Source organism: Periplaneta americana, chromosome 8 (assembly GCF_040183065.1).
Source record: "Periplaneta americana isolate PAMFEO1 chromosome 8, P.americana_PAMFEO1_priV1, whole genome shotgun sequence".
In the NCBI taxonomy this organism is placed as follows: Eukaryota; Metazoa; Arthropoda; class Insecta; order Blattodea; family Blattidae; genus Periplaneta; species Periplaneta americana.
The window spans coordinates 136,882,242-136,897,698 of record NC_091124.1 but is presented as its reverse complement, the minus strand read 5'-3'; the positions used below and the strand labels follow the sequence as shown (position 1 = coordinate 136,897,698).

Here is a 15,457-nt window from a genome sequence, read left to right as displayed (position 1 = left end):
CGACAGACTCATGTCAGTAGACTTAATGGCATGTAACAGAACTCCTACGGGAGAAAATTCCGGCACTCAGGCGAGGCTGATATAACCTCGACAGTAGCGAGGTTACAAGTATATCCTACACATTTAGGAAGAAATTAGAAAAGAGAAATGAGGCGTATAGTAATTCAGTAATATGTTTATAGAAAAACGTCAGGTTTGTATTAATTAATATCTTGTGTCCGCTTTTGTGTATTCGAACTAATTTTGCATTCAATTATACGTTACTCACAATCAGTAACATCTTGTAAAAGGTTTTCATGTCAATGTGTCAGCAACACTTTGAGTTTTCAAACATCGTAGATTTTTTGTGAAGGTGCAAGAACAAGGTAATCTGTGTAAGATTTATGGACCGTCAGTCCACCTCATATCTCACTCCCACTGAAGCAAAATAAAAGACCATCAAGTCTGTCGAAAAATAATTCTGAAATTAACTCTTCAGAGAGCAGTAATTTTTAGTCATGATTATCTTAAGCTGAATTATCGTCAGTATGAAATATCTGCCCTATTTCTCTGACATTTACAAATGCTTTATCTATCCAGTAAATCAGGCATCCAGTACAGTATATTAGCCATATGCTGGTATATATAGGCTACTTACTAAGTCAATAAGAAGATGCTTGCCCATTATTCGATTATATCGTTTCTATTTTCGCTGGTATTTTACGGCTTGTCAAACAGTTTTAATTGTCACAGAGTTTCATTAATTAATTTTTACATAATGTGTGATTAAACCTTATTTATTTATTTATTTATTTATTTATTTATTTATTTATTTATTTATTTATTTATTTATTTATTTATTTATTTATCTATTTATTTATTTATTTATTTATTTATTTATTTATTTATTTATTTATTTATCGGCTTGTCAAACAGTTTTAATTGTCACAGAGTTTCATTAATTTTTACATAATGTGTGATTAAACCTTATTTATTTATTTATTTATTCATTCATTCATTCATTCATTCATTCATTCATTCATTCATTCATTTATTTATTTATTTATTTATTTATTTATTTATTTATTTATTCATTGATTTATTTATTAACTTATATTTAGTTATTCACTAATTCGCACCTTACATATTTAACGCTATGTTTCATGTAGCCTAATAGCTTTTACATTGAAATTTGTTACTTAGGTGTTTGATAATCCTAGGTATTTTGTCACATAATAGCTACTCTTCTGTTGAAGTTCTTTCCTTTGCAGTCATTTATTTAATAAAGCTGTATTAACTATTAGTTTACTTAGTGGCAATGAAACGGTGATAGTGAGACGGTGTTTGGCGAGACAATGCCGAGGATTCGTCATATGATTACCTGATATTTTCCTTACAGTTAGGAGATGCGTCAGAACAAATCCAAGCAGGTATTCAACCCGAGCGGTAATCGAACCCACGCCCGAGCGCAGCTTCGGATCAATAAGGAGACGCGTACCGCCTGAGCTACGCCAAATACTTAAAAGGAATTGTATTTCACATTTCCTTGGCATTAAGTTTAATGACTGTACCTAAACTGAGGTTTTATTTTTTCTTAAAATTCTCGTATTTATAAATTAAATACTAAAATTTATACACTCATTTCCCGGAATCGTATCTGTTTTGTTTCGCTAAAGCGCATGTATAGCATAACGTAACGAGAACTAAAGAAGCGATAAAACTAGAAAGCCCCACTCACATTCTCTGTTCAGCTTTTGTCGCCCGGAATGACTTTCCACTGAATTCTCTCTTGTTATATTGCGGAGAAAACCACAGGTTCCTCAGCAGGTCTATACGCACAACTTGTCTTCATCCACTGCGAAGACAAGCGTTGCAAGCCAAGGAGTAGGCATTGTATGTACGTATAAGTTTGAAAGGCAATTAATTAATTGTCAGTTTTCGGCGCGAACTTCAATGTAGCATCACTCCTCAGTAAACAAAGAATTCTGCGAACGTCTTCCTTCTCATTCTTTCTTTTTTACCTCCTTCTCTTCTTTCATCTAGCTTTTCTACCCTTCATCTCTTCATCTCCTCTTCTCATTATTCTTTCCCTTCTTTCTTTTCTCTCAACCTTTTTTTTCTTCTCTTTATTATTCTTTCCTATTTTGTTTCTCTCCCTTTCAGTTCTATTTTCTTCTTGTCTTCGTTCCTTTAACTATCTTCTTCTGATTATCTTCATTTTTCTTCTTCAGTTCCGTCTTGGATTTCTCTGGCTTCTTCCCTATAATTTTTCTGTCCTTTTCCAAATCCCATCCTTCTGCTTCTTTCCTAATCTAAATCGTGGTCATTTTCATCAAATCTGTTACTTCTTATTAGTGACGTAATCCTTTCTAAAACATGGTGATTGCTTAAAATGTATTTAACAAAGTTAAAAGAACGGATTATACCTTTGAAATCGTTTTAGGTTTATATTTCCCACAAACCCAAACCCTGGGCCTCCAGGTTGGGAGTTTTGCTGCGAGCTGGCAATGTAAAAAATAAATCCTATTCATAATTTTCACATATTATTAAATACCCGAACAGTTCTGACGTTGAGAATGGAAGCTAAGAAGCTAGAACAATAAACTGCTTAAAATATTTTCGGTGATTCTTTCCTCTTCGGGGGGGGGGGGGAACAGTGTAGGCCTATGTTGACTTAAAAAAAGACATAGCCAATCTATCGTTGTATATTCTCGGTAGTAATACTTTTTCATGCAAATTTGTGAAAAGTGAATTGCATGTGTTAGCTAAACTTTATATCATTTTACGTTCCCAATTTACAACCATAAATCGTGAAGGTTCAAAAGACACGTCATAGTATGGCAGTTACGGCGTAACGGTGCAAAGCCGTTCGATTCCGGGTGAGGTGATGGATTTCCTCCATTGATTTAATCCTTCGGCCCTACTAAGGTCCGGGGTTCACTCAGCCTGTAAGAGAAATAAGTATCAGGGGCATTGTCTTGGACTAAAGGTGACGACCTCACTACTGCCATTAATGCTGTTGTCCGTGAGGGCTTTAACCCTCTGAATCGATTTGGCCTGTAATGTAGTTGACTTTGCCTTCACCTTTAACACACGAAAGTCAACTACCTACTTAATATGTCATTAATGTTACAGATGAAAGAATCAGATTTATTGGTAAACTAACAGTAATGCAGGTTCACCCTCCCTTCTCGTCGCTTGCTAACTAGTGAATTCGGATAACACCCTCATTTCCCAAGTCCTGTGTTTCTGGGTTGCCAGAAGTCTAAAGGCCCATTCACAATGAAAATTAAACATAACCGTAACTTAAACACAGACGTTTGCGCCCAGGCTACCAAATGGGATCATTCACAATGATTCACATAAGCATTGACATAAACATTACCGTAAGACGTTAAAATGAAAGTTTGCAAACTCCAAACTTTCATGCTTATGCTTACGTGATTTGCAAACAGAACACAATCGTGGAGCGCTGAAGTATACGACAGAATATGAGGATATGGCGTCGTTGTTATGTTTCCATGGTTACCAAGTACGTTTGCGTTATGTTTATGTTCCCATCGTGAATGATGGTATGACTTTTTGATTTTACCGTAACGTTTATATTCTTAAGTTAACGCTTACGTTGCTTACGTTATGTTTAATTTTCATTGTGAATGAGCCTTAATAGACGCCAGAAAACGGTTTCACCAGTACTAATAGGAATGACCTGTAAAAGATAGTCTAATTTTAGTGTCGTTTAACTTGTTCTAATTTATCGTATGGTTGTCACAGTCGGTGGATGCGCAATACGTGAACAATAAATGTTCTCAAATAATTCATTAGCCGGCTTTGTTCAAGATTTGTGGCAATAGGCCTATCGCCGGATCGACTGCTACCTCGCATAAAAATAAAGGTAACTAAATAGCATATCAGTATTCTTTAGTCCTGTTACTCATCTGCCAAAGTCCGAACTGATTTCATTGAGATTATTTTATTCTGCGTTACTTACAAGGTAATCTTCCATCGCATTAAGTCGAAGCGAAATATTCCACATCCGTAAATACTTACTTACATACAAATGGCTTTAAGAAACCCGCAGGATCAATGCCGCTCTCACATAAGTCCACCATTGGTCCCTATCATTTGCAAGATTAATCCATTCTCTATCATCGTATCCCACCTCCCTCAAATCTATTTCAATATTTGGTCCCATCTACGTCTCGGCCTCTCCAAAGGGCTTTTTCCCTCCGGCCTCCCAAATAACAATCTATATGCCTTTCTGGATTCGCCAATATGTGCTACATGTCCTGCTCATCTCAACCGTCTGGAAAACAAAATGTCACTTTTCCACATAATCCCTGTCCCTTTCAACTACCTTACGTAACCTAGGAACGAGGGCCTGTAGACCAGCACGGTAAAAGTCTGGACCAACAGGTCTGAGCCATTCTTTAGCAGCGTGCAAAATGGAGTCATCTTCTAACGTCGTTCCGCGAAGGGATCCTTCAGTTTACCAAAGAGATGGTAATCGCACGGTGCCAGTTCAGGACTGTAAGGCGGATGTTTCAGTGTTGTCTATCTGAATTTTCTGATCTGGTCTGTGGTCTTGTGACTGACATATGGCTGTGCGTTGTCGTGCAATAGCAGAACATCCTGCTTCTCCCGATGTCGTCGAACACGACTCAGTCGAACTTGAAGTTTCTTGAGAGTTGCAACATACCCGTCAGAATTAATGTTGGTTCCGTGTGGCATGATGTCCACAAGCAAGAGTTCTTCTGAATCGAAAAACACAGTAGCCATAACGTTTCCTGCCGAAGGTGTACTTTTGAATTTCTATTTCTTTGGTGAATTTGCATGATGCCACTCCATTGTCTGCCTCTGTCTCCGGTCCAAAATGGTGGAGCCATGTTCCATCTTCTGTCACAATTCTTGCAAATAAGTCATCTAGCACTTATCATTGACACTTAGGATAATAACAAATCAAACAGAAGCTACACTGAACCCAATGCGTCTCCGTTTTCTTTTTTGTTATCACATCTTGTCTTCAGATTTCTAAAATTCGTATTGTAATACATTTTATACTATTTTTAAAATTGTAACACTTAATGCTCAACAAAATTTCGCCTCAAACAGCTAAGATTTCTATCGGTAAAGCTAAGCCTATATGGCGACTACAGATGTATCTAAAATTCCAAAAACATTTCCTAAAATTTCATGAAGATATAATAAATCTTTGTACCAAATATCATATGCTTACCTTTAGTAATAAGCCTGTAATGTAGTTACAAACATCCACAAAATTTGTATGCCTGAGAAGTCGACGCTAACTTGCTCTCTCCAAACATAAAAGCTCACTGAAGCAACTACAATAGTCACACAAAGCTTAGCTGTATGTTTCTGGAAACTGGACAACATATGCAATCCCTTGGCGGAAATTTGGATCTCGTAACTCCATTGGTTATTTCACAAAAGAGCAAAGAAAAAGTATCACGAAATAACCACTGCCACGAAATTACCAATGTTTACCCTATATCTTAGTTAACGTTTTCGTCTCTTATTGTGGGCATCATCAGACTAATGTAAGGATATATATATATGGTAACATGTCTATATTACATATTGCAAAAGTTTAAACATTTAAAAATTTGATACAGACGACCTTCAGATTAAAAACAATACAAATTAAAAATAATTAACAAGGATTACATATATAAAATTTATTGAAAATATGCATACTTAATATTAACTTACTGAAATTGTCTATGAGATGCAAGATTTTACTATATAGCCTACATTTTCTGTCTTCACTGTGTTTGTTATGTGTGGATTGTTGAGTATGTACTTTACACAGTAACTATTTGAATATAGAACAACCTGTAAGTAATCATTTGTTTACCTTGTTATTTAGAGATGTGGAAGAGAATTAAATATGTATACTTTTTACAAAATTTACAAAACGCCTACAAAAAATTCTGTGATTACATATTTAGAAAACCAATACCAGAGAAAACGTATAACTAAAGTCATGGGAACAGTGTACTAAGGATAAAGAGAAAATCATAGCATAGGATGCAATTGAATAACGTGTAACAGATTATGAATAAAATAAGTTAGCAATGAGTACGTAGAATCGCTGAAATAGTGATACATGCACAACTGGAACTTATATATGTGGCAATGTTTGAAGATGTGAAAAATCAAAATTGAACTTTTTTAACTTATAAATGTGTATTTATTTTGATGTACCGAAGTACATATGATATTCCCGGCGCCGGAGAGAATTTTTCTCCGTTCCATCTCTCTCTCATCATCTTATAAATGTGTGTCAATATATGTAATGTTTTTGTTTTTAATCTGAAGGTCGTTTATTTCAAATTTTTAAACTTTTGCAATATGTAATATGGACGTGTTACCATATATATCCTTACATTAGTCCGATGATGTCCACAATAAGGGGCGAAAATTTTAACTAAGTTGTATTAGCAAAAAAATAACTTTGTGGATATATTTTGCTATAAATAAGTCAAAGACTGAAATATCAAAACTTCACATGTTTATTATCATTATAGGACTTATTGGAACAAATACAAAACTGAATTCAAAATTAAAATTTCAGGTTTTTAACTATTTTTGAAAGCTGTTTTCTATTCTTTCTATATGTATCTTACCTATCGGCAGCCATTTTTTAATTAATCTTTCCTTCACAATACTTATTCATGTCGGCTACGACTTTTCAATGCGTCCTTAAGTCTGACGATTTTGGAAGATGAAAATTATAGAATAGTAGTACACGTTTTGTAACTCTGTAAAAAATGGATTTTTAGATTTTGTTATTTCTGACAAGCTGCCTCTGTAGTTCACACCATTTTACAGTATACAAACTTGTGATTTTCTATATACTCCTACAGAAGATTTTCTCTTTAATGTTTTCTTTTCTGCATAAAAATAGTATCAAGCAGACGAGAGTATGAAATATGTCTCCCATTGTCTCTTTCTATTTATAAAAATTTATTACAGTTTATAAAAATTATGACTTTAACCTAGAAGTTCATGTTCAGCAACATGTTAGAACTTATATAGTTCTACATTAATTACTTTGAAATATTTATGTAATTCTGTTTCGTTCTAAGTAGAAATGGTTTACTCGTATGAGATAAAGCATACTACTATTAATTTCAGTTAATGAAGTTTACATATCTACAATACATGCCTGCGGTGGGAGATAGTAAAGCCTTGTAAAGTAATAAGTCTATTATACTCTAATGGGGGATATATATTTTCTATCTTCTTGCGACAATATGATATAGTCGATTTTACCAGCCGTACTCGAGGCAGTTCGAAGAATCTAAGAATTTTAACTATTATCAAATACAGTAACTTACTTTTTTTCACCATTTTATGTAATGCGTCAAGTCGATGGTTAAATCTGAAGATGGGATTTCAATGTGTGAACTGACAATCTGTTCACTGTTATTAATTCATTGAAAGAATATCTCTAAATTGGTCGACTTGAGTGTAATTAATGGAAATTAAGAATGTTATTCTGACCTATTATGTTATTTCATAAATATTTTAACAAAAAAATACAACTAACATCGTGATCTTAATGTGTTGTACTAATGTCTTGAAAAATATTATTTGAATATTATCAGATGGAGATAGTTTCGGTAAGTTTTATTCACTGGATTGTAACAAACACATCACTAAATTGTCTGACAAAACAAGTCGTGCTGAAGTTCTCGACCAAATTCACCAAAACTATATCACATTAGCCTATGTGTAGAATTAGAAGTAGGAATTTATCAGTTTTGTAAATGTGGAAGTGCTTTATATATTATATTCGGTGCTTAAGTGTACCTGTATAAAATTAGCCATTTTTTGGATTTGTTCTAAAATTTGAACATACTTGAGATGCTATTTTCTAAATCCTTAGAGAGACATATTGTCTCTTCACGAAGTTCTGAGGAAAAGTTGAGAGTGCTGTGCACAATTTAAAAGTTTTGTGCTTTAGTAATAAATGAATAGTTAATGCCACCAAAACAATGTGTTTAAATTTACATATGAGTTCATGACATTCTGAAGAGTGCTCAACACATGTTCAATTTCTTGGTTTTTTACGTTGAATGACGCAAATAGATTTTGTATCCAAAAAAAGAAACATAATATAACTTATTCTGTTTTGCCAGTTTACGTTTGAGCTGTAAAAGTGTAATCCAGTCATGACACAGAGGCGAGTTATATTCGTTATTTTATTATTATAAATACCTATTATTGGATAAAAATTCGTTCCGGCACCGGGAATCGAATCCAGGACCTCTCAGCTATGCGCACTGAGCGCTCTTTCCATCTGAGCTATGCCGAGACCCAATTCACGGCACCGGCCGAACTCTCCTCTTTTTTATCATCAATGGCCTACTACCTGCATTTTAGTCGTACAAGCTATGTATGCAGGAGCGCATATTTCATTTACTCGCAATGTTTACATTTCATCACAGTAATGCCAACAACAGCAATAATGAAGATGATTGTGATGATGTTAATAATAATAATTTTATATATACATGGTATTTTCTATCTTGGATTCTCTCTCCCCCTCAGAAGAAATCCTAATTCGCACCCTGTCTAATTCTATCCATAAACTCCAATTAAATAGCAATACCTCCATTTATATCCCTTTTATTTCTTGTGTTGTTTTTCGACACGTTAGTCAAACATAACCTTATGCACGCTGGATTAAACCGAATGGTAAAGACAAGGAAAGGTTTTGCTACCGAAGTATTCAAGATATATAAATTAGATGCATTTTAACCGACATTTTATAGTACTGTAGTGGCAAAGTCGCAATTATTTATCCTTCAGCGTTGTGTGTCAATGCGCGATTGTTCTGACAGGTGTACTGAAGATTTAATGTTAAGATAATGATGTACATTTTACGGAGTGTTCTGCTGTAACTTAGCATATACGAATTCATTGAATCCTGAATTTATTTCTGGCATGATAAATTTGCAAATATTCTCGAACTCTACACATTGTAAAGAGGTTCTCGTGTCTGTCTAATATTGTAGGTTGTGTATGGGGCTGATCATAATTTTTCTCTGGAGTAGTGCTGTAGATAGAAAAAAAAATGTTTACTGGAACTCAACTACTTCAGAAGCTCCTAAATTGGCTTCACCAGTCGTTTGCTGTATTATTCATGCTGGAACTGTGAAACCCTAATATTAATTTTACTGAAACTGCGTTCCTGTGCATTTCGGCTCAACTACAGCACGGGTCTAGGGATACAGAGTAGAAACAAACAATATAAACACATTAGAAATGTTAAATTATAATATTACAAAAGTGTTAATTAAATATAAACAAACTTGACTTTTATAAATTATTAATTATTGATTTCTACACATATTATATATTAGTAATTTATGTGTCCACCATTTGTCTCCCAAACGACACGCAATCTTTGAGAATAGGAGCGTAATAGCACAGTCTAGTATATACAGTCACGAAGCACAATATGTAATAAATATGCATCCATAGATAGTTGCTAACCACTAGGATCGCTAATATCGCCTCATTATAGACAATGCGAAATAGTGCCGGCAGTCTATTGTTCCTATCACACTCACAACTCAAGCTTCGTGACTGTATATACTAGACTGTGGTATGACAAAAAGATTTGTATACCATTCCATGTTGTTTAGAACTACTGTTAGGTATGCGATCAGTGTGTTCCATGCTTCGAGAATACCTACATATGATGTCCTAGTTCCTGCTACTGTGTTCTTCAACATCGCAGCGAAATGCTCGGCGACTTAAGATGTGGTATAATAATACATCAGATCATTGGAAGTCAATGACGCTATCGCGCATAAGTTTTATGTTGCGTTTGCCTTAAAACAGAGATTCCCAAGCGATGTATGTGTGACGCGAAGTTGCATCGAATGTGTCGCACACATTTTGTTTTTGTTGGTTTTTCTTAACTATTGAAGAAAATTTCTTCAAAATTACTTATTTGCATATTCTCTCCTTTAATGCGACGAATCCTACAAGGTTCACAATAAAATTAGAGTGCCTGTTACAATTCAGCCTCAAGCACGTAATGAAAATGAACCTTGTTTTTTTAACAAAAAACAAGATAAATTGAATTAATATAATAATTTTGAGGTTAATTATCTCATACCAAATGCATGTTTACTTTTTCGTAAGTAAGAATATAAGACAACAATGCATATTTTGGCTGTCTGTAAGAAAATTGCTCCAATGTCTGGTATTTTGAAAAGGCTTAAAGAATCTTTGCCTATATCTTGTCTCTTGAATGTATATTATGCTTTTATCCATTCTCATTTAATGTATATATCATTTATTTGGGGACATAAGAAAACTGCTTTGAGACCTTTACAAATTATTCAAAATAGAGCTTTAAGAAATTTATTCGGTTTTCATTATTTAACTCCAGTCAAAAATCTATATCAATTTTCTTTCGTAATACCAGTTGAATCAATTATCAAATTAGGTGCTGCCATTTTCATGTACAAAGTTATTAACAATTTAATACATAGTTATATTATATTTCAGTTTAATAAAGATATACATACTTATTTAACAAGACAAAATGACAATATATTTTTTTCTCAGCATAGCTCAGTAACTTATGGAACGAAAGGACTTAACCATTTTTAACAACAACTTTTAACCAACTTCCTTTAGAATATAGAATTTTACCAAAGTTCAAAAATACGTTTTAGGGAAGATTATTTATTTTAATTCTCAGTTGATTTATTTATTTCATGGTTTCAAACTTTTTCTTCTTTCTGCCCAAAACTTTATGTCATCTTATTATTTGTTCTTATTTTGCTTTCTTTCTTTAATAAATTCTTGTGTTATTGTTTGTTTTCGCAGACTGTAGTTTCATGACGTTTTCAATTACATTGTATAACATATGTATGTGTTCTTGTATAGCCCCTACATATGAGTTATACTCGTTGGGGCATACTCAATAAATTTAAAAAAAAACTGCCGCTGAGCGGAAAGAAACTTTTGAGAATTCAGTAACATCTTTTACATTACGCACGATTTGAATTTTCTGCAATTGTGAATAAAGCTATAACACTTCAACAGCTTCTTTCGAAGTAATGTTTGTGTGAATCAGTATTATTTATGAAAATATTACAATCGAGTCAGAGAAAGACTGTTGCGTTACATCCTAAAAACGATTTGCGTGTGGGTCTATCTCCACATATCATCGGTGAGTTGTGTACACAACAAGCACAAATACGGAATTAAGGGATGAGTTCATATAATTTATAAACATTAATGTATTGGAAGTAGTAGTAGTTATATGTTTGGTGTTTAATTGTAATTAAAGTGAAAACAGTTTGCCACGAGATCGGCGACTTTCGGTCAAGTTTGCCGCTACCCGAGAAAAGTTGGGAATTTCTGCCTTAAGCATGGAGCTTTATCATGCAGCAAACAAATCTCCTCAGGATTCAGAGTGTTATCAGAATAGCTCGAAAACGAAAATACTTTGTTTTATGAAATGATACCTCTGAAATAGTTGACATTTCGTGCTGCATCTTTTTCTTTGATAATCTTGATAATCCACATAAGATTGCGTGCTATCGGGGAGACAAATTTTGATCACACAAATTATGGAAGTGGAATATGAGTAAAATGAGTAATTAAATAAATTATAATAACTAAGTGTGTTTATATGGGTTTGTTTTTACATTTGACTCCAAGGCAAATTCCGTATAGATGTATATACAGTAAATGCTTTAAAATATTAATTATATTTCGCTATTTATTTTTTAATTTATTGTCTAAGTTTAATGTTTCGGCAACATAAGTTCTGTAATAATGTATTCCTTACATTTTCTGTATAAGAAAAGAGTTATTAAGATTTGAAATAAATGTCTAGTTAGCTATTTCTCTAGCAAAATTTGTGATGTCCAATGTTGATATTTCGCGAGTATATTTCACTCAAAAGTTGCTACTAATAATATGGATATTTTCATTAAAATTTCTAAATCTATTTTGCATAGTACACTAACAATTCTTTCCCTGTAGTATCTCGTATAATGTGATAGTAACAATAACACTCGGTAATTTATCATTTTCCTGAATGTACACTGCAATTTTAGCACCGAGACATTCTCATTTAGACTTTATTTTTGTCTTATCTCGAAAAAAAAGTTTAATGTAATTGAAGAAATAAATAACAGTTGGTTCCGAGATAATTTATATTTAGTGCTTCCTTAAGCTTGTTACAGAAACAAGCTAGCGGGTACAAAGCGAAGGCCGTGACTATGGGTATAATAATTTCTAATCAGATTCATTTAATTGTTTCCTTCACCGCCTTTCTTCCGATCCATGTCTAATTGAGGGGGTTTTGTATTAATTTGGCGTGCGTGCGCCATGTCACGTCCGTATCAGAAGACCTTGACACGGTGCACTTACCGATACTGCATTCCCATACCCGAAAGCAACAAATGGACAACATGTTGCTACAAGAATACAGAAGGCCGCAGCTTTCTCTTCCTTCCGGACTGCAACTTCCATGTAAGAATGACATCAGCGCAGATCTGTTCTGCATACTCCTTATATGGAAATAACAGGACGTATAATTGGAAAATAAAAATCTCCTGCGCCCTTTCCGTGAATGATTTATTTTGCTGTTTCTCGTACGGCATCTAAATCTGCCCGTTGCAACTGCTATCTCAAGATTTCCTGCGGTTAATACCCGCCGGTTATTCCTCGCTTGAGACATCTTAGAATATGACGGCATGACCAGTTTATTATGGATCACGTCACGTAAGAATGTCCCCGATGTAAATAAACGTCTTTCTTGAACTTCAAAACCGGAAGGTCATCGGTACTTATGAGGACACTATCCAAAGCACTAGAAAGTAGCCTATACATTGTAGTAATTCCGATTAATTTTTTGAGTTTCGTTTACTGGAGCAACCTCTGTGACTCAGTCCTAGCGCACTAGTCTTCTATGCAGCCGGTTCGATCTTCGACCTGACAGTGATAGAATTTGTGGAGACAAAGCAGAAGTTGTACAGAGTTTTCCTTGGATTACTATAATTTATTTTTTTCTTTCTTTGCACCTTCCTAGTATTTCATACATCACCTGCAATCGTTAAAATTATGTTGAGAAGAAGTTTTGGCGGTAGTACGAGTGCCCGATGCTAATATAGGATTTAAGGACTTCAGGCCACTGAGACTCATCAAGTATTAGTCTAGGGATAGGACAGGCTCTATCAGAGCTGAGGGAGGATGGTTTATCTATCAGCATCGGGTTCACGAATGCCACCCAGACCACCGCATTTGTAGGACTAAAACATCCAACGCATTTTGGACGTACAATGGGCTAATGTCAGCCAAAGTACATGGATCGAATCCTGGTCCGACCCTCAAAATTACAGCCAGCCATCACTACTGGAGGTCTTGCATCTCGCGTTTGATCTCCAGCTTTACATTATCCAACTAAATTTATATTGAGTCGAAATTGGAGCTATATTTGGTTAGCTACTGTAAAAGAAAACTTAAATAAAAATTTGGCTTTCAGTACGAAATTGTAAGCTATGTAAACAGGCTTTCAAAAATGGGATGAATCCTACATTTCAGTAGACCTTTTGTCAGGCTGTTGAAGATCACATTTTCTACACGGTTCCCCATGAGCCTTCAATATTCACAGATACACCTGTATACCAAGTCTCCCTATGATCCTTCGATATTCACAGCTAGATCTATAGACCATATCTCGTCATGAGCCTTCAATAATCACAGTTAGGCCTGTAGACCAAATCTCGCCATGAGCCTCAAATATTCACAGCTACACTTGCAGATAATATCTCTCCACGAGCCTTCAGTATTTACAGTTGATCTGTAGGCCAAATCTCCTCATGAATCTTCAATAATCACAGCTAGGCCTGTAGACAAATCTCACCATGAGCTTTCAATATTCACAACTACACCTGTAGATCTAAACCTCCCCATTAGCCTCAATATTCACAGCTAGCCGTGGCGTGTGATGTAAGACAGCATGCCTAGCACTCGCGTTACGGAATGGTTTGGTTCGAGTCCTCATGGAGGAAGAAATTTTCTCATGAATTTCGACCAGTGTATGGGAGCGGTGTCCACCCAGCATCGTGATGCATTGTAGTCATGTTCGTATATGTTCGAGCCGAAGATAAGAAAAGCTGTGTCTTGTGGATATATTCAATGATGATTATTTACTCTACAGTCAGATTACACATTCGTAAATAGCTCTAATAAATGTCAACTTTTTCAGCTACGGCCAGGATTACCAGACGTCCGGATTTCGACGGACATTCTGCTTTTAGGTGAGTGTTCTGCGTCTTGCCAGACATTGTAGAAGGTCAGATAATGTACTGCTTTTTTCTCTCGCCAATTCTCAGCGGACCGAAGGGAGAAATCGTCTATGTCTTGCGTGGAATTCCAGAAGTATTTACTGAGTGACAAACAACATTCCTTGCTCTAGCAAACTGAGTCATAAGAGTAGTACCAACAAAGAGAAAATTAGACACTGTATAAGCTTATTTATAAACTGTGCAGTAATATAGTTAATTTAATTAATATGTATTAACAGTTTTGTAACAATGTTTGACATCCTTCCGGATGAGGTAGATTCCCAGCTGGTTAAACAGAACTAGACAAGTGTTAGACGTAATTTGCAATTGGCTCGTAGTAAAGTTCAAATATATTATTACCCAAGTTATCGTGCAGTTGGCGACTAGATAATGTTTCGCAGTTACACTAAAAATATAAATAAATAAATCTTCCTCAACTTGGTGAGGTTGCCAAAGACAAAGAACGTTAAACAGTGACATTTAAAGTGATGATAAAAATATCTTACAAGAAATTTGTTTAAAAGAAACTAAAATTTGCAGTAGATAATATTTCACATAATGAAAATTTATAAAAAATACAGATAAAAAAATGGACTGAGAAAATTCAACTGTAATTTGAATTCAAATACAAATGTCGCCGTAAAATCTACAGAGAACTCTTCAAAGCTATAATAGAAATTTCCTTAATTGTTGTTGTTGTTGGAACTCCAAATTTATGACAGAATGACACAAATTGTTTTGTTATGGTCCCTCTAGCGCCCACCATTAATCTGATGACTTCTATATCCCTGAGTTTATATGATGTTTTGTAATAAGGGATAGTGGGTTCGTAAATTCTCCTTTTCTCTAGATTAACCTCCTCAGGTTGATTCTGATGCGTCTCGAATCTGATGGTCGGATCCAGAATATAACCTTTCGTCTCTCCAGGATTAAATGTTATAATATCAATATGGCGATGACTGCCAGTATCCGCTAATCCATGGACTTCTTCATAGGTAATGTAGCCATTGGACTTAAGGCATGATGCGATTACAGACCTGATTTTGTGATGTCTGCTGTTACGAAGAGACTAACAAGCTAACTTACTAAGCTGTAAGACTAACAATTTACCTTATTGTATAAAATAT

The 15,457-nt window shown here is 34.7% G+C and overlaps 1 protein-coding gene across 2 annotated transcripts in view; it reads left to right on the top strand.

Annotated features, from left to right (window-relative positions):
- Positions 1-15,457, top strand: part of LOC138705085 (uncharacterized) — a 236,918-nt gene that overhangs the window by 88,412 nt on the left and 133,049 nt on the right. Inside the window, exon 2 of one of the 2 annotated variants that reach the window (XM_069833703.1) lies at positions 14,252-14,303. The exons of the other annotated variant lie outside the window; for it this stretch is intronic. The gene's annotated coding sequence lies outside the window, so the exon portion shown is untranslated. The remainder of the gene's footprint in view (positions 1-14,251; positions 14,304-15,457) is intronic. 2 annotated transcript variants of the gene reach the window in all.